The sequence below is a fragment of the Athene cunicularia genome (assembly GCF_003259725.1).
Source record: "Athene cunicularia isolate RWA chromosome 2 unlocalized genomic scaffold, athCun1 chr2_part1, whole genome shotgun sequence".
NCBI classification, from domain to species: domain Eukaryota; kingdom Metazoa; phylum Chordata; class Aves; order Strigiformes; family Strigidae; genus Athene; species Athene cunicularia.
In genome coordinates, this window is record NW_020799095.1 from 82,026,595 (window position 1) to 82,045,283 (window position 18,689).

At 38.3% G+C, this 18,689-nt stretch overlaps 1 protein-coding gene across 1 annotated transcript in view; it reads left to right on the forward strand.

Moving 5' to 3' along the window:
* FHOD3 (formin homology 2 domain containing 3) overlaps positions 1-18,689 on the forward strand; it is a 369,637-nt gene that overhangs the window by 138,431 nt on the left and 212,517 nt on the right. The window contains exon 3 of the mRNA XM_026841709.1: positions 12,370-12,437. The gene's annotated coding sequence lies outside the window, so the exon portion shown is untranslated. The remainder of the gene's footprint in view (positions 1-12,369; positions 12,438-18,689) is intronic.

The following is an 18,689-nucleotide window of genomic DNA, read 5'->3' on the forward strand; positions in this document are numbered from 1 at the left end:
GGACGTGTTGGGGGGAAAACGTAAGGGGGAAATCAGTCTGAGTGACGCTTAGGTGTGCTCCAGGGTCTCTCTTGCCTTCATCTCTGCAGATGGTGAGAGAGGGGAAGACCTGGTGCCCCAGTGGACAGTGTGCCATTGCTTGGGGAGGCATTGTCCAGCTTTTGCTTCAGAAAGGAAAGTCTGTTGCCAGAGCAGTGGGTGGTTTTGTATGTAAGCTTATCTCATGCTGCTACATAGGACCTGTGTGGCTAATGCACATAAACAAACTCACTGATTTCCAAATGCAGCTGAGAGAGGCATTTAGCACAGCAGTTTTTATTTGTCTTATTGTCAGTGTGGGTGAAACGGCTGCTCAGATATTTGCTTTGTATTTTCTCTCACTCGTACATGCATCCATACTGTTGTGGAGTCTACCAGTATCATACATCTTGATCCTGGACAATCTGGGATGTTTTTCAGCTGTGAAATTGGGGGACAGTTTCCAACAGTGAAGTTTCCACTCGATGAATACAGTCTTTTATCAGTTATCCTGATTTTAATATGAGTGACTTTTGGCACCTCCCTTCATTCTAATCGTGGTACCTGGAAAGTGGAGCAGTACCTTGCTTTTACCTCATTTTTATAACATTGTGAAGTACCTAAGTACTTCCACTGTTAAATCTTTGCAGTCTGATGTACAGCTCCTTAAGAGAGTATGAAGGTGTGTTCTCACTGCTGGAGAAGCCTCAATATTCGCAACAGTCTGAGTAGTAATTAAAAACAACAATTGAAGGACAAATAAATTGCATAGGAGTAAAGGATAGCAACTGTAGTGCTCTCTTGCAGGGCTGTTGGGTGCAGCATGTGAAGCTTGAGACTGTTGGCTCACCTATAATGTTACCTCTCTTCCTAGTGTGTTACACTTATCACTGTGCCACTTTCTTGGGGTGCCTGTTCATGTCCCTCTTGCTGTAAGGCACAGTATGGCAGATGCAGCAGCAATGGGTGCAGGTGGCTGGCACAATACTTGCCAGTGTGGCCCTGGAGGTGGTGAGGCACATGGTGCAGCAGAAGTAGAAGTGCTGGGAGCTGAGTTGCCCAGCAGATCACGAGGACCTCCAAGCCTCCCCAGGCTACTGCATGAGGACTGGCCATGTGCTTGATCTGGAACCCACATCAGATGAGAATCATGCATTGACATGGATTTAGCTTGAGATCTTAGTGGGGTTTTCTTTTCCTTTCAGTTGCCAAAATGGTGCATTTTTCATGTATCCCAATAATTTTATAATGATGGGAAACTTGCTGACCCTGAATTACTTTGACATCTGCTAAAAGTATTTGTGCTGCGCTCTGTCATTCTGCACATCTGATATTTCTTCATTCTCTCTCTGTTGCAAATCAACTTCTGTTAACTTACTTTCTGTTAATTTAACTATATCCTTAAAGTATTCTAAAAAAGCATTCTTCAAAAACCCTAAAATGCATCAAGACACATGTAAAAAGATTCAGTTATTTGCAGAAAGCTAGTTAACTAGCCAACTGTTTTTGACTAACATCACATCTGCTAGGAACTGTGAGACTATTACTTAAGGGATTGTTCTTTGTTGTGTGACTCTCTAATACTGAAGCAAACCCAAGTCTTTGTCTGTTGAAATGCTCTTTCTCCTCTACTCAGAATCACTAAAGCCTCAGTTGAATTGCTGTGTCTGGGTTTGGGCATTTAAAGATGGGAATTCATTAGAGGATGTACACAAGCACAAAGACTATCAGAGGTTTAGGAAAGATGAGATACAACAAAGTTGTTTAACGTAAAGCAGAGGCTGTTCTACGGAGAAGTTACAAGAGTTTTCAGACAGGAGATCTGAAAATTAAATTTTAAAAAACTGTTTTAGAAACCAATATTCTCATCAGTAAATTTAGTGAAATGTTGAAATAGATATCCTTGAGATGCTGTGGCATTTCCATTGGAATTCTTTGCTTATTCTATTTTTTAATTAATTTGTGGAAAAAAAAATCCTATAGATAAAGCTCCAATGGAGCTTCCTCTGGAAGCTTTCCAGAAGGGATCTTCATGGCTGCGTGGCTGATGCCTCTCAGTGATGCTGAAGTACAAATAAATATTAATCCTTAATATATGTTGTGTGTCTCAGTTACAGGCACATCTACTGTTTTTTGTATGTGAGAATTTTGCGGTGGAAGCTTGGTCCTGACCACTCCAAATGGTCAAAAAAACCCCAGCATTGAGTTGGAACCCATTGACTCCAGCAGCGTGGCTGTGTGACTGGAAAGTCTCACATGCATGTAGGCAATGCAGGCTCAGTTACTTAAAGATGCACACACCACTGCAATTTCTAGCAGCAATCTGATAAGCAGCTTTATCAGATTTTTACTATCAGCTGCAGCTGATGTTCTTTTGCCTGTTAGCTTGCTATCAGATGAGTGGCCCATACGTGCTGTCGAAATTTTCAAACAACCTCTGATGGAGTTGAACACATGCAGTTAATTAGGAAGCTGCATCTTCTGAGGTCTGAAGACTGGTTAAATCATGATGCACTTCCTGAAGTTGGGCTGGGATCACTGGAACAACGTAGTCTTGGAGATAGAGCCTCTGACATATTTTGGCATGTCTTATGCAACAGTAAAACTTGGTCTGAACTTGAAGCTCAGGAGCTCATTCACGTTCTTGGCACAAACCTATGATGTCTTTGAGCTCAGATGTTTTGCTTCTTGCCAAGCTGTCAGCACAGATAAGGCATCCATAGTTCTAGGGATAGCGGGTGTGCGCCTAAATATTTGGTTTGGGGTTTTTTTTTTTTAGTGATAGGTTGCTATAATTTGCTTGTTGCTCTTTGTTTACAAATACTGATTGAGCACAGGGCAGCATGTTGGCATTGTGTTTCAAGTGGAATAAAACCAGAAAACTCAAATTATGACTAGCATGTTGTAATTAAGTACTTGTAATCCAAGAAGCACTGATGTGCTTGTTCAAGCACAAGCATACAGGGCAGCAATTTAGAGACCTGGTTATAAACTGAAACAAATGTTAAAGATTGGTTTCAGTATCCTTTTATTTTTTTAAAATTTTATTATTATTTTTTAGCTTCAGATTGGGTTACAGTAATCTCTAAAGAAAGCAGTAAGTTCTTCTATATTATTTTCTTTTCTAGCAATTTTCCCTGGCCCCATTCTCTTGAATTATGTAACCTATATTTTAGTATAACAACTACTTTCCTACTGTATTACTCTCCAGGGAACAATTTTGTATTAGTAGGGGGATGAACAAGATGACCTCTTAAGTCTTTTCCATCACCACTTGCTGTAATACGGTGCTGTAATATTTGACCTTGCTACGCAGCCTTTTCCCTTCTGTAACCCTTTGACTTTTACAGAAGAGCAGTCACAGCATTTTTTGGCCATGCTGAAGTGGCTTCCTTTGAAGTTATCAACCTGAAATGCTGTTTCCTGCACTTTGGAACTTAAGAGTATATTAGTGCCTTTTGCATTCAAGTGGAGAGGACCTGTATAAATAAATCATTGCAGAGAAGTATGCTGTGATGCCTGTTCCATAGCTGAAATGAATGGGCTGAAGAGGCAGAGGATCTCTATTTTGTTAGCATGTTGGCAAAATGGTAACTCTCGAATATTCCTTTCTAGTGTTGCTTTTTATTTCAGTGAAGGAAGGAAGACCGAGCTGCTTAAGCAATTTGTTCTAGATCTGTACTGTGTCCATGGACCTACTCCGTGTACTTACTTTGCTGCCATTGTTTCCAACAGCAGGCTTTCCCCATTGTGACCAAAATTATCAGTAGGTAGCAGACTAGATGGGAAATGTAACTGTAAAGGTGGATTCTGTTTTCTAGCTTGCAAAATCGGAAGGGATACATGTGAGAGAAGTAATTTGGAAACTTAAAGAAAAGTTGCAGTGATATATCAAGTGATAAGTGAATTCAAAGATGCCTCGCAGTTCCACTTTGTTCATAGCTTTCAGCTCATAATGGGCAGCAAATGTTTTTTGTGGCATTGGCCTGGCAATAATTTCTCCAGCTCCAGCCTCACCACAAAAGCTAGGGTTTTTTCTGGCTTTTCTGCAGTGAACACCCCTTGTGTTTTCTTTATCTCTCCAGAGATGACAAATTTATAAAGGGCTTTTTAAATCACTGAAATGCTTGAGCCATTCAAGTGTCTTGGTGTTGTTGCTGCTGCTTTCTGTGCAGTTAAGTGATTCCTTGTTGACTCTGGGTTTTTAATGTCCCATTCTAATTTTTACTTCATAATTTAAGTAAAACCTACTGTTTGGGTTTTTTTCTCATGTTCTTTTTTCCACAGCAGCAGTAGAAGACAACTGAGATGGGTTTCTGCAGTACAAAGCTGGGAAAACACTAGCGAGCACAGAGGTATAAAAATAGGGGAAAAGTACTAGCTAGCCCTTTCTGTCAGCCAGCTTTACCCTGCTCTCAGCCCACATCAGCCTGTATGTCCTTCTTTCACTGGCTTATGAGTAAGCAGGGCCCTAATATATTAAGTTAGAAATGGAAATAGTGAAAGGAAGTTTTGACACTGTCAGTTTTTAACATCTTGGTGTACCACAGTGCAACATACAGAGTACCATCTTCCATAGCTGTAACCCCAAGGATCCAGCAGATGAAAGTGAAGGATTCCTTTTGCACTTAACTATATAAACAGTTGCTGCATTTTAGCATCTCCTTTTAGCATAAATCGTTGGCATTTGTTTGCCATAGTGTGTACAGATAGTGTGACAAATGTTCCTCCTAGTTCCACATGCATGTGGATGTGTCTACAGGAGCAAAGGGATAGTAATTTAGAGCTTAGTGAAGGGGAAACTCTGACTAATGGTTTATCCGTGACATGTGGTTTGCTTGAAGCAGCAAGATAAACAGAAGTTTGGTAGAAATGGTCAAGAGGAGAAATCAGTTTAGACCTGTTAGGTTCCCAGGGTGGGGTATGATAAAGACTGGAAAGCCCCTTCTACCAGCTCTATGTAAAAACCTCCTTCTTTTAAATCTTACTTAGATGTTGCTGCAGTATATCTGGATGTTGGTAATGAATCTCAAGCATTGACTGAAACCTGGAACCAAGGGTTGGGGGAGTCTTCGGGAATGATGTGTTGAGAAAGAAGATGACCTATACTTAAAGGATCATTTTTCTCTCTCTGTTTTACACAGATGATTCAGTTTTTCACTCAGTTTCTCCCTCCATACTTCCTAATTCTTTGGTTCTCTGTAGGTGATTGTTTAAGCATTACTGGGTTTCTGTTAGTGGTACTTCAGACCTTCACCTCTCCTGATGTCTCCCTCTTACTGAGTCCTCTCCGCTCTTCTGTACTTCTCTTTGCATTGTTTCTTTGTTGTTGCATGTCTCTGATTCCTAATCCTCAAGGTCATTGCTTTTCTCCCCAGTCCTCTGGAGTTTTCTTATTGTTACTTCTTTTTATACAAAAGATTGAATCTCATGTCATCTCTCTTGGAAATACAGGAGCAAGCATCAGGGTACACTTCATGGGGAGGATTCTTGCACCTGGAGGAGTGGATGCGTTTCTCACTGAGTTTAAATGTATAATCGTTCTTGTGCTGACAGTTTTATGTTAATTCCCTTGTGGTAGAAGTTAGGATGTTCGGTGCTTCAGAGAAATGTTCAAAAAAGATTAGCTCCAATCCTTCTTCCCAGAGGGGGTTTCTGCCCTGTGTGCTCTCCCTGTGGAAATCCAGGGGACTGTTTCTGTCGATTGCTTCTTGCAGCAGCAGGAAAGCAGACTTCTGCCCTTGAAGAGGCTGGAAACTCCCTAAGTGCAAGTGTACAGAATTTCACTGAAATGCTGGCTGTATTGGGAATTTTTCATTCACACTGGAGATCCTGCCATGAACTTCTCTCTGCCTGTCTGTCCAAACCCACAGGCTCCCTGGGGTTTGCAGGTGGCTCTTTGCACCTTCTGCTTTAAGTCCCTGCCAATGTGGCTTTAGGGTATGGGATAGGAAAGGATGTCCAAGGCTATTTTGTGGCTTTTCCTCCTCCCACTCCCCACCTGCGGGCCCTTTACAAGAGAAAGGGAATAAGGATGCAGGCTTGAAAGAGAACCCTTCTCATATGCAGGCGTAATAGGATCCTCTCCCCACAAAGGATCCCCCTCTCCCAGCAGGGGCAAAGGACCCTGCTTGCTGAGGGGACCCACTGTCCCGGATAATTAGCGAAGCAGCTGCTGTGTGTCTGAATGAAAAGGAAGGGAGGGAGGTTTTGCTCTGACGAGGAGCAGGGGCAGCATTCCTTGGAGGCAGCCTGCACATTCCTCCAAAGCAGTCAGTGCTGATGGTGACATGGGCTCAGCGTTGGCATGGTCAGGCTTCCCGAAGTTTGTACACAGCCACTTGCTTGGCCTCGGGTCCTTTATTGTGAGGAAACTCCTTTTCCTTGCTAAGTGCTGATTGTTTATCTCTGGATCAGTGGGAAAATATATATCTTGAGTTCACATGTGATGTGTTGCACTAATTAATGCATAACAAACTGTTTATATAGAGAAAATAAGATCAAATTCAGAGAAAATAGAAAGATTTGTAACATGTAAAATGAAGTAATCTCAGCAGAAGAAGCTATTGTGTTAATGTAGTAGTGGGCATTGTGCCGTGAATGAATCCCTTCTCCGTGTATTTTCTAGGGAGTCCGGGAGGAAAAGGAGAGTGCCTTGTCTGGCCAACACATTTATGACTAGCTTTTGTGAACAAAAGCAAAACTGAAAAGAGAGCCTATTCCTGGCACAGGACCAGGTCTTTTCTTAGAGGACTGCTTTAATTTGTTTGACATACAGTGAAAGACTGGCACACTGCACTAATTACTTTTATATACAGTTATTTTATAGAACTGCAGCACTATATGTACTCATGGGCCCACTCGAGTAACGCAGTGAAGTCTACCAGGCTGATTCCTGAAGCCTGTTCACAGGATTGGACCCATATGACTTGACTTGTTGCCATGCTGCTCACATTTTTACACAGTTTTATAATTGCTCAAATTCATTCAGATAGAATAACACCCATTTAAAATTGGAATAGTGTAGTAATAAATTTGGAAGTGTGGTACTTGGCATTTGCAGAAAGAGGTTCTTTTATTGTTGTAAACATTTTTCTTTGTTCATTATTTTTTTCCCCCAATCAGTGTGGGTGGAAACTTAGGCAGTTCATTTAATTTCTAAAAGACTATTACTGTTACTTCTATCACTAATACTTCTTTCTAGTGAGCACTTAAAATAATGTTTTACTCATTGTTGCAGGGACCAAGATTAAATTTTTAGTTTCTTAAGTACTAGCCATTTTGTAAGTGGCTAGTGGAAGCCAGAGAATATTTCTACTTCCATCCCATGCAAGGACTTTAGAAATGAAAGGCAGGAAATGTTTCAAATGTTGTTTAATTAGATCTGCACCAGGTACCCTGCTAATGTAATCAAATGTGGAGTTAATCTCCCTTTATGTTTTTGTAAGGAAAGGAGCTTCATCTTGAAATTATAGTTTAAAGAAAAGAGGCATGGATGGGAGACGTGGAGGTCATTCAGGCAGCAGCAAGTGAAGCAGAGCAACTCCCATTTGTGCTCAGCCAGATGTTCATGAGCCTTTGCCAATAGCTCAAAAGGCTGATGCTACATAAATTACTATATCCCAGGGACTAATTCAATGGGTGTGATGGAAGAGGAAGGGAGGAGGATGGTACCCTGTCGGTCAGAGGTTAGGTGTAACACATGGGGCTGAACCAAGCAATATTCAGTCAGTTCTGTTTTTTCTTTTATTATTGTGGATTTAAAACACCATTTTTCCTATAAAAAGCAGAAGAAAATATTTTCATTAAGAATAAAGACCAGTTATTATTTTTTTAAATGTCTCTTTTCCCAAGTAATCAAAAAAGAATACCCAACAAAATTTGAGCTTCTGACAGTTGTCTTTGAAAATACAGAAGCCCCTTTGAAAGCTGATTAAAAATAATAATAATTAAAAAAAATAATTAAAGGCTTCTCTTGTTTTCTGAAAAGGTGATGATTACAAACCAAACTGCCTTGCCTTCACTGCCATGTTTGTACCAAATTTACCTAGAGAAAATCCTTTTCACCCAGCATGAATTGTTTTCCTTTCCTCTCTAGGAGAGTTATTTTTACAAAAGTAAAAACAAACAAAACCCCAGAGTAATAAATAATGGTTTTCCTTTAGCACATGAAGCCTTCTCTAGACCAAACTTCTGCCATTGCAAGAAAGTAGGCACTTGTAGGTTGCTAACTCTCATACTGTATCTCATTGTCTGTATCAGAATCCCAGTTATCTTTGATGCTCTGCCTGTAGAAAGAAGAGGTGAACTAAGGGAATCTCTTTGTCTTTCAAGGATATACACCTACCCGTTATGACATGAAGGATAATTAAACAAATGTGACTCTTGCTTGTTACAGAAAGGTAAATAAACTCAAGTCCATACCAGTACCTAGTTTTCTATCAGTTTCACAAGAGTTGACTCTGATTTTGAATGTTTGAGTTTTGCAGTGCTAATGCTTTTTAATTTATCAGGATGTCCTACAGTCTAAAGATAAAAAGCAGGATTTCAAGGTTAATGAAGTATACGCTCAGCATCCTAAAGAGTATTGCTCAATCAGTGGGAAGCCCATGGAGGGACAGAGTGCCTTTTCTTCCATAAAATAAAGAAATAAGCAGTGCCCTCTAGTGTTCGTTAACATCAGAGGGAACAACCAGGAGAATCTTCTATCATGTAGGCAATTAAACCTATTTCACAGCCACAGATGGAAATCTTTTTTTCTTGAGGAAAAGTAGTAAAAAAGAACTGCAATACCATAGTTTATCAGGACATAACTGTCAGAAATTCAGTCATTAATACATAAATACAGTAAGATATGTCAAACTCCCTGACCTGTTTTACCTTCTCTAATTTTGAATTGTATGAGTGTAGTATGTCTCTAACCTGTACGTGACCTTGGAAAGAATGGGAGATGTGTTTTACCAAAGGGGCTCATGAAGTTTTAGGGACAGGTGTAGCAGCAAGTGTTCCTGCTTGAATTTTGGAAGTTCAATTTCTGTCATAAAGCAGTCCTGGTGTATGTATTCAAGCTTATCTACATTATAACAAAGGAATGAGCAGGTAGGTCTTTTGAGCTGTCCCTGGAGCACCTCAGAATTTTTTGGTTCTGGTGATATTAGCAGGTTGGATTCCTGTTTCGAAGCCATAGGCACCATTTGTTTCTATTTAAGTCAACTCTGCCAGGGATGCACCATGGGAATTGCAATCACTTCTGTGCTTTAGCATGGAAGGCTATTTCTTTGTCTGTTTAAAAAGGGAAATGCTTTAAATTGCTTATGTAAAATAGCAAGTGTTTAAAAAGCATTTGCTGTGTGGTTTCTGAATCATCTTCAATGTGAAAACATCATGAGCATATGTGCCTTTCCCTCTCTGTTTTTTTAATTTGATTTTCTACCATAGAAAAAGAGATTATGAATTATTTCAGCTTTTCAGTTTCTGCTGACGCATTTTCATAGCCTTGGCTGCAGTCTGGGGCTTTTGGGATGAGCCCTGTAGTCCCTGTGGTGTTAAGGTTATTGTTGACAAATAGGAATCCTGTAAGGCCTTGAGAGCATCTTCTTGAGTGTCCCTGAGCTGTACGCATTTATTGTTTTCCAAAAAAAATCACACAGAAATACAATAAAAGTACAGGCTTTTATAAGGTGATGCGTGCAGTATCTTGGCTTATGCAGGCTTTCCTGCCCTGGGTGAGGTTCAGCCTGGACTGTGGTTTTCTAAACCAAAATATCTGATGTAGCATGAGTCCAAGGAGTGACCACCTCACTTTCCTCCTTGGGTTATGCTCTGTGAATATTTCTGATGGTTGCCAACACTGTAAGAAGTGGATGCCAACTTACTGACCGTATTGCCTATGTGTAAGAATACCAGGTGAAGGATTGTATCTCTTGTATTTCTGAGCTGATTCAACAACATTAGCTCCACGTGAGGAGGGATCTGCCAATGTAAATTGTTTCTGTGTAGATTGCTGCGCCCTGGTAGTTGATGTCAGAAATGAGATTGCTTACCTGGACTGTTGCTCCTCAAAAGGGGTGTCAGACCAGCTCAAGCATTTGCTATACCTGCTGCTGTCTTGTTGCCACTGCTCTTGCCAAGCTTGATACTTCCGGTAGTTATTGATTCTTCAGCTCAAATGATAGACCCCTTTTTTGTGCTGCAGTTAATAACTTCTGTCTTTGCTACACGTGAGCAGGGAGAGCATTGTTTGTCCTGATTGCCAAGGACGATGTTAATGCTCTGTGAAAAGACCAAGATGAAAAATGTTCAACATTGTTTCTCTGAGCCATACCAAAAATCTGCATGCACCAATGAAAGCAACCAGTGTTATGGTATCATAACAATGGTTCATTAGGACTTTACCCCGGGCCGGGATGATGATTGTTCTTGTTTAAGACCAAGATCAACAGATGGCATTTGTTAGGATACTCATACTTATGTACAAAGTTGCCAGCACTTTAAAAAGTGGTGCCTCTCTTAATTAAGATGATAATGTACTGCCTTGTTTGGAGAGATTCTGCTCGTAATGATGCTGGTGAATTATGAATAGAGGGAAATTAGTAATAACAAATGCCAGATGGAGGTATCTTTCAAAGAAGAATATTTTGTGTAATATGGCATGTAAAGTTGACAGACCGGGTCTTAAAAGACCTTTATTATTCTTTAAGCTTTCCTAACAAAATTACTCTTTATCCTGCCAAGAAATGTAGTTTCACATGCCAGTGCGTTTTTAAGCGAGAGTAATTAAAGTATGCCTGTAAGTTTATGGCTTGAAGTGAAATCCGTTCCTTCAGTGTTTTGTCAGGAATCTATAAACAGTGCAAGGAAGGAGACAACTTATAACAACAATAGTTTTGCCAATTCTACACATTCTGCCTTTGAAATCAGAGGCAATTAGGGATGAACAAGACTACTTTCAAATTTTACCCCAAAAAAAGTGTAAGTTTTGCTGAAGTTTTACTTCACATTTTTCCTTTGGTTGAAGATGACTGTTGGAAATAAGAACTGTTTTTCTAAAATTAAAACCTGCCTTCTTTGATTGAAGCAAAAAAAAAGGATTACTGAGTTATAAATGCATTGAATCCTCAAATGCTAGGCCTTTTTTGTAACTTTCTGAGAGAGGGAAATAAAATTTGATTGTATAGTGTAAAGTGGTAATTAAAAGAGAAATAAGAAAGGGTAAATAAGAAATAAAACTTTGGGGTTTGTTATTTAATTTTCTCATAACAATATTCCCACTCCATGGGCATTCCAGCTTTGATCTCATGAACTGCTGGCCACTGTCCGTTGCAGAGAAGATCCTTTCATGATAATCTGTGGGTCAGAAAAAGTGTGTCATGAGAGGTGACCGTGAAGATTTGATTTTCCTTTGTAATTGTCCTCAGATTTCATTAGTGTAGTAAAAATCAATTTAGTACTGTAGAAGTGTTGCATATAGTCTCTCTCTATCAGATATGCAAAATGTAGTAGACCTGAAGAGCATACGTTCAGCTCCATCCGCATATAGTCTCAAATTCTTTCCAAATATGCAATAATAACCTTGAGATGTACAATCCAAGACTTATTCCAAAGGCACAAACATTGTGGCAGGTTTCAGAAAGATAACAGAGGGGTTGCTTTTGTCTTCTTTAAATTGCTTCTATGAGTGTGCATTAGTAGGGGAATAAATTAAGCAATACATTTCAGTACTGGATGATGAAAAGAAGGCTTCTGCCTCATTTAGTAAAAGATCAAGATCAGTTTTCATGAGAATAAAACACTGTTTTGAATTATGCTTAGAACAGACTGTCCGACTATTTCTGGTATTAACATTCATCGCCATTGCAGAAGGGATTTAACAATAGAAAGATGAGAACATGAGAAAAGAATGTCTAGAGGGAAGGCAGTCAAGGATGGGATTCAGTGGCTCTAGCTTTGATAACAAAAGCAAAGAGTGCTCTCAGTTGAGTCTTTTGAGACTAATCTGGTACTTTCAATAAGCCCTAAATCTACCCTAATGTAGAAAGAGTAGTATTTCTAGGCATTTTCAAATTAGGGCATTGTTTCTCACTGATTTGTAAATTTACCTGGGAGGTGTCATCTGAAGTTACAGACAATTAAACACTGGTTTTACTTGCACTTTTTTAATGAATGAGTCCTGTATAAGTAAAAATTATGTCAGCTTTTTTTTTTTTTTTTTAACAGCAGTCTATCTAAAGGGAAATGGGTGCTATGGCTCTTCCACTCAAAGTCTTTTGAAATCTGTACTACTTGTTTGCTATGTTGTCAGTATTGTTTATGCTGAACTTTTTTCTGTTGTCCTTTTTTTTTTTTTTTCAGAAAAACTTTACAATTCCAATGGACGGGAGCTGAGACGAGCACTTTTCTCCTTGAAACAAATATTTCAGGTGAGCAAATAATAGCTGTCCATTCTGTGATTTGAACACAATTTGATTTTTTTTTTTTTTTTTTTTTTTTTAATGTAGACAGTAACTTAAAGTTGCTGGCAAAAGATAATTTTAAGACTTGGTTTATAATGTGCAAATAGCCAATTGCTGCTTTATGGTCTGCAAGCCTTCCCCTTTTCCTTTTGGTCTATCAGAAGGCACGACCAGATGCAGAGTAATCACAGAGTTAGTGGTTGGAACCTGCCAGGAAAGGAGAGAAGAAAATGGGGACTCATAGATGGAAACAGACTACTCATTAGACAGTGGCATAGTTCTGTGTTTGGGAAGACTGGGAAGGGGATGTGAAAAAAGGATCTAGAAAACCATGGATTGAGGCCATGGCCCAGCATTGGCCTAGTAATTAATAAATAGACTAGGTTTAAGCCACATCAAAACTGAAAAAGGATGTGTGAGAGACATGGGACAAATCTTATGAGGAACCAAGGTGTACTGGGAGAGCTCTGAAGGTTTTAGAATTTAGATTTAGGTTAAGGGGAATGATTTATTGATTAGCTGAAAAGATGGAGCTGGGCAAGCGTATAATAGTGACTAATCAGTGTAAGCTTAAGGAAGGGTATGGATTTGAATGTGAGTGTTTGTAATGGAGGAGACTTGAAATCAACAGGATTTTGAGTCCTGTTGGGGAAGTAGACAGTGGGATAGACAAGTGGTGTGGGTGATGACAAAGTGAATTGAGTAAAAGGTTTGGGTTTCAGATTGGTTTTACTGGATAAGAAGGACTTGGGAAACTTACAAGACAGGAAGGAAACTTGCTGGAGAAAACAGGCCAGGAAAAGTGAAAAGAAAGTGTTGGTGAGAACTCGATCATACTGCAAATGTGATCCTGGATGACAACCTGTAATGTTTTTCATCTACTGTAGAGTAGGTACAAGGGTTTGAAGCTGTTAATTTAGCATTTTGTGCTTTGTTTTAAATAGACATTTATTCTAAGAAGTATAACAATGTTTAACAATTCTAGAAGACTGCAGAATTGCAAATTTCCAAAACACATAATGCTTTTTTGAATGTTTCAAAGTTAAGCATTTAGAATTTAGAAAATGCCAGAGTGAAAGTTTTCTGAACAATAGGAGTAGATGGTGAAGGGTGGACCATTTAATGGAAAATGTTGGTGGTTGAAGATGTCTTCTGGGTCAGGAAAAAGCCTTTGAATTTTTAAATTTTTGGACAAATAAGGAGTTCCAGCTCCAAAACAGTCTGGTCATCTTATAGCCACAAATTGGGAAAACCATTGTCTCTTCAAGGCATTACCAGGAACAGTCAGCTTGAGAGTCACAGTGATGCAAGTTGGGTTTCCCTGTGAGCATGCCGAGTGGGTGGACTGGGTGCTCAGAGGAAATCAGGCAGGTTTCCACGAGTCTTCTCTGTTTTCTTCACTTTTTGTCTGCCTCAACTGTTTCTGGGAATTATTTTTATTTCTTTGAATTTATGTATTCCACAGGTTGATGTGGGCACTCACGCATATTTAGCCTCTCTTCTCACCTACCCTGCAGCTCCCATAACCTCCCATTATGACTTCTCCCGGTTTGGGTATTCACAAATGTTCTCTTCCATGTGGGTTATTTGGAGTCTAGCAGGTATTTCTGAGCACACAGTGAACACATCAGTAAGTTCTTTCTGTGAACACACCAGTAAGATCTCTCTGGCTTCCAGTTGATCAGCTGTTTTCATGGAAGTGTTTGAATACTTATAAATTTAATTGGAGTTAACTGGGTTCAAGAGAAATGAGAGGGATGGGCAAAGTGATGCATACAAACCCATATCTGCGTATGAATTTAGTTTTTAAGTGAAGCCTGTCTGATGGTTTCAGAACATAATTTCCCTTGAAGAATTCGACTTCTCTGCTTCCTAATATATGTGACACGGAAAGGAATTTGGGATTATTTATCTGTTACCACTTTAAGTAGCTACTTCTGGTAGAACTGTAGCTGATGTTGAACATACCCTTCAAAAAAATCTTCATATACTTTAAAAATACAGGTTCTCATTAGTGGATAACAGAGCAGGAGTCTTCCTCAAGTTGGAGAGTATTCATATGATATGCTGAAGTATCTGAGGTAGTACACTTCACACTGGAAGATGAAACCCTGTATGATGTAAACTCCTGTTTACCTGTCAATTTTGCTGTCCTTAACCACAGTTACTGGCATTGCTAAGGACATCTTTTGTGTATGGTTTTAGTTTGTCTCGTAATGAACCATGACAGAGAATGTATTGATTTTTATATCTGTTTTGAAAGAAAAGCTGTTTCATTTTTTTAGTGAGGAAAAATACAAGTTAAGGTTATAAGGTTATATTATAGACCAAACACTATAGTCCAAAAGGTCATACCTAATTTATTTTTTAGTCTATAACATTAAAGTATGTCAGCATTAGAAATCTAGAATTCTGTTAAAAGTGTTTTTAAAAGTATATTTTTCAACATAAACATCTGTTTGATTTTCTGTCTCATATTTAGTGTATTTAATTACTTAAGAGCATAATATTTGGAAACAAAATGTTGACTTCAAAACCAGTCTTTATTTTCATTTTAACAGTTTTTCAGACTGTTATGGAGACTTCATCATGTCTTCATGTGCCAAGACAGTTCGTAACACCATGTTTTTATAATCATTTCATCATAGCTGAGTTAATTTGGCACAGTTCTGTGTCAGTATCATTTTTAATTTAAAGAGCTTCAAGGTAACGTGCAGTCTCTTATTTGCATTAAGTGGGAACAAGCCCAAGTTTTACATCAAATATGCATTTTAAATAGTTGGAGCTCATGGTTTTTCATGCGAGGCCTCAGCAAAGCTTAGCAGTGTTTGGCAAAAGCAATGCTTTTGTTTCACATTTTAAATAGAAGATTCATTTGACAAGTCCAACTTGGAATTTGTGTATGGTTTCTTCTGGTGGGTTGGTTTTGGCAAAATGATAAAGGTTATGTGGAGTGTTTTTCTTTGACAGTAGTGCCATTCTGTTACTGTCATTCATTCTGAAGAGTTAAGATAGCCACTCTCATCATCTTTTGCTGGACTTTACTGCAGTATTATTCTTCTGATTTGCCAATATGCTTTTTGATGAACAAACTTAACAGACAAAGGAAAGTAATGTTCAGACTTGTATATGAAGCACTTGACCTTAAAAGAACTGAAAAAAGATTTACAGATATAATTGACAACCTGTTTAGCTCCCTTCAAATGTATTTTCTGACAGACTTCTGAGTTGCCTGGTTCTTGCATTTATCAGAGATTTGTTAATTTTGTGCAAAGTGCTAAAGGCATCCTGGGCAGAATCCAGCTGAACATAGCACTTATAAAATCAGGGTCAAAAAACATTCTTGCATTTTCTGATTGTGATATTATAAGAGAGATAAAAATACAGCTGCTTGAAACATTTAATTCAATATCGATCTTAAGAACAGAAAAATTGGGTACAAGCCCTATAATGTATGTAAATACTTTTGTGCAATTTACATGATACTAAAAAAATTTATTTAACAAGACCTTTGATACAACTAGATGTAATATAAAGCAAGCATGTTTTAAAACCTATAAATAAAAGTGTTCCTTGTAGATACATTACAAAGCACAGTTTCAATTCATGCTGATTGCACAATTTCAAAATATTAAATAACTGGATAACACTATGGTGTTATAAGAAAAATAAGAAAGCTATAAAGCATGTTTCAAGTCTGAAATCTGTAATCATGTGTAAATCTGCTTAAAGTTTTGGAAAATGTTTTTAATCAATCAATGCATTAGGTTTTCTGGAAAGCAAACCTAAAGGGTATATTTTAAAGTGTTAAGGAAAAAAAAACAGTTTTCATTTAGGTCTCTTTCCCGCACTAAATGTTGTTTGACAAATGCAGGAGATCTCCCACTATTTTTCTTGAGGAGCCTGGATTCCTGTTTTGTGTTGTGATCAGAATATCAAGCAACACAGTTACAAAATTCTCTTACAGAATTTTCTTCTATTGTTGAGAAATTCATTAATCATTGAACAATTGAGCTTTGTGTAAAACGTCACAAAGAACAGCTATGTAGGGGCCCTGGAAACATTAACTAGAAGGTGTTTGGATAGACACAGTCTTATCAGTGAGTGAAATCAAATGTCACACACTTCAGCTGCTAAGCAGTCATCAATCATCCTTAGGAGAGCAGAAGGAGTATTTTGTGTTTGCCTTATTGATCTCAAGGAAGGAGGCTGCTCCTTCCCCTCTTGCAAGCATGACTGATGACTCCTTAGGGTTTGAAGCTGTGTGACACTTGATTTAGGGGCTGCTACCATCACTTGTGAGGGAAACTGCCATCTCTCCCCTTAAATAGCCTTCTTGGAAGGGTTCTTGATTAAGTCATGAAGAAGAGAGAAGCCTTCATTTCCTTCCCAAATCGAATTTACCATAGTTCCATGTAGCAGTTTACAAATCTGTTTAATCTGGTTTTATAAAGGATATGTCTCATTACTGTTTAGACATTAACATAGATAGGTCATGTTAAACATAAAAATGGGTTTCTCAAGTTCATTGGCAAATAGTGTCATCTTCATGCCTAGAAAATGTTATGGGCTGAGATTTAAACAGTTCTTAATGAGACTATAGAATGTGAACTCCTGAACCACAAAGATAGCCTAAAAACTTGGAAAGCCACCATTATTCATTCTCTAATTTGTACAAATCTTTGAACTGAAACAGGAAACCTTGTTTTGTATGGAGCCTATGTCCCTTTAGCTTCCTCTCATATGTAATACATTGCATGATAGGTTTTTGACCTGTTGCTTAGCTGCCATGAAGAATATCCCTCATAGGGTCTGGTCTATGTGACTTTTCTAGTAATTTTTAATTCCGCTATTAACTGGGAGGAAAAAACCACAGTGTATTGATGTATCTGCTGTCTGCTCAAGGTGCAAAGGATGAAATTTTCTCCTCATTAAGTTAGTGGCATAAAATGTCTTTAGTTTCAGTGTTGCTTTTACCTGGTGGTTGAGTGTGTACAGGCAGATGGACTGTGGTAAACAGAGATGGCAACAGTGGGACTTTTTTGTTCGTTTCCCACTAAATGCTTTGTCTTTATAAGGAGAGGCAGCCAAAGCTTTTCTGGCTAATAATTCTATAGAATAATCTGATACTGAGGTATGACTTATTTTTGCTTGCTTGCTTGCTTCTTACACTCACAAGGACAAAAAAGTTATCTGGGGAAAAAGATCTGTAATTAATCTGTGTCTTCATTAATTGAAAGAAAATACTGAAAGCAGAAAGTTACTTGCTGAAATGGTTCAACTTGCTGAAATAGCAGTAGTTTCTTTTCCATGTTCTTCTTTCTTTCAACGTGTTTTAGGGATCATATTACAATTCAGTCAGTTCCTCCTCCTGAAAGATAGAATGCATCACTTTATTGCTCTGTACAACACAAAGAGGTAGCCCACCATTTTCAGTGGTAGAACTTGATGGTAACTCAGGGATCTTTCTCAGGTGAACATGACATTATGCAACTGCGAGATTAAGTGCAGTGAGAAGACTAGAATCAAGCATTACATTTCTACCTGCAGCTCCCTCATCTGATACAGGAATCAGGCAGGTTATGTTAACGTAGTGAAGTTAATGACCAAAGTCATTGTAGAAGCAAAACACCATGTTCAGAGTAAAGGGGAAACAGAACTTTCTTGGAGAAGGTGGTGGTGAAGATCAGGCAGGATCACAATAATTTGATCTTTAACAAGATTTTAGAGAAGATTTTTTAAAAAGGCAAAGATTTTAAAAGATTTTTTAAAAAGGAAAAAAAACCACAACACCTTGCTAAGAAAGTTTTAAACTTCTAAATCTTTTCATAAATGTATACAGTATTTGTTTTCTACCTGCTACCACACTTTTTCTTGTTTTTCTTGGCTGGAACTTGATGCTCTAAACATACCTGAACTGTGTCTAATAAACACTGATTTGACTGAGGAATCTCAACAAATCTAATAAAGCTGAATTTGATTCTTATCTATTAATTTTTTTTTTCAAGAATTTTTTTCATATGCTTGCAGGACAGCTACTGAGATAGCTAAATGGCTAATGCTGGTTATCTTAGCTATCAGCATACCTGCTATTTGAGAAATTTGAGAACTTTGAGAAAGACTTTGAAAAGTCTTTTCATTACTGAAAAGTTATTAATACAAATGTCTTCTCTCAAGTTTTATATATTTTTAAAAATTTAGGTTAAAAAAGATCCTAAA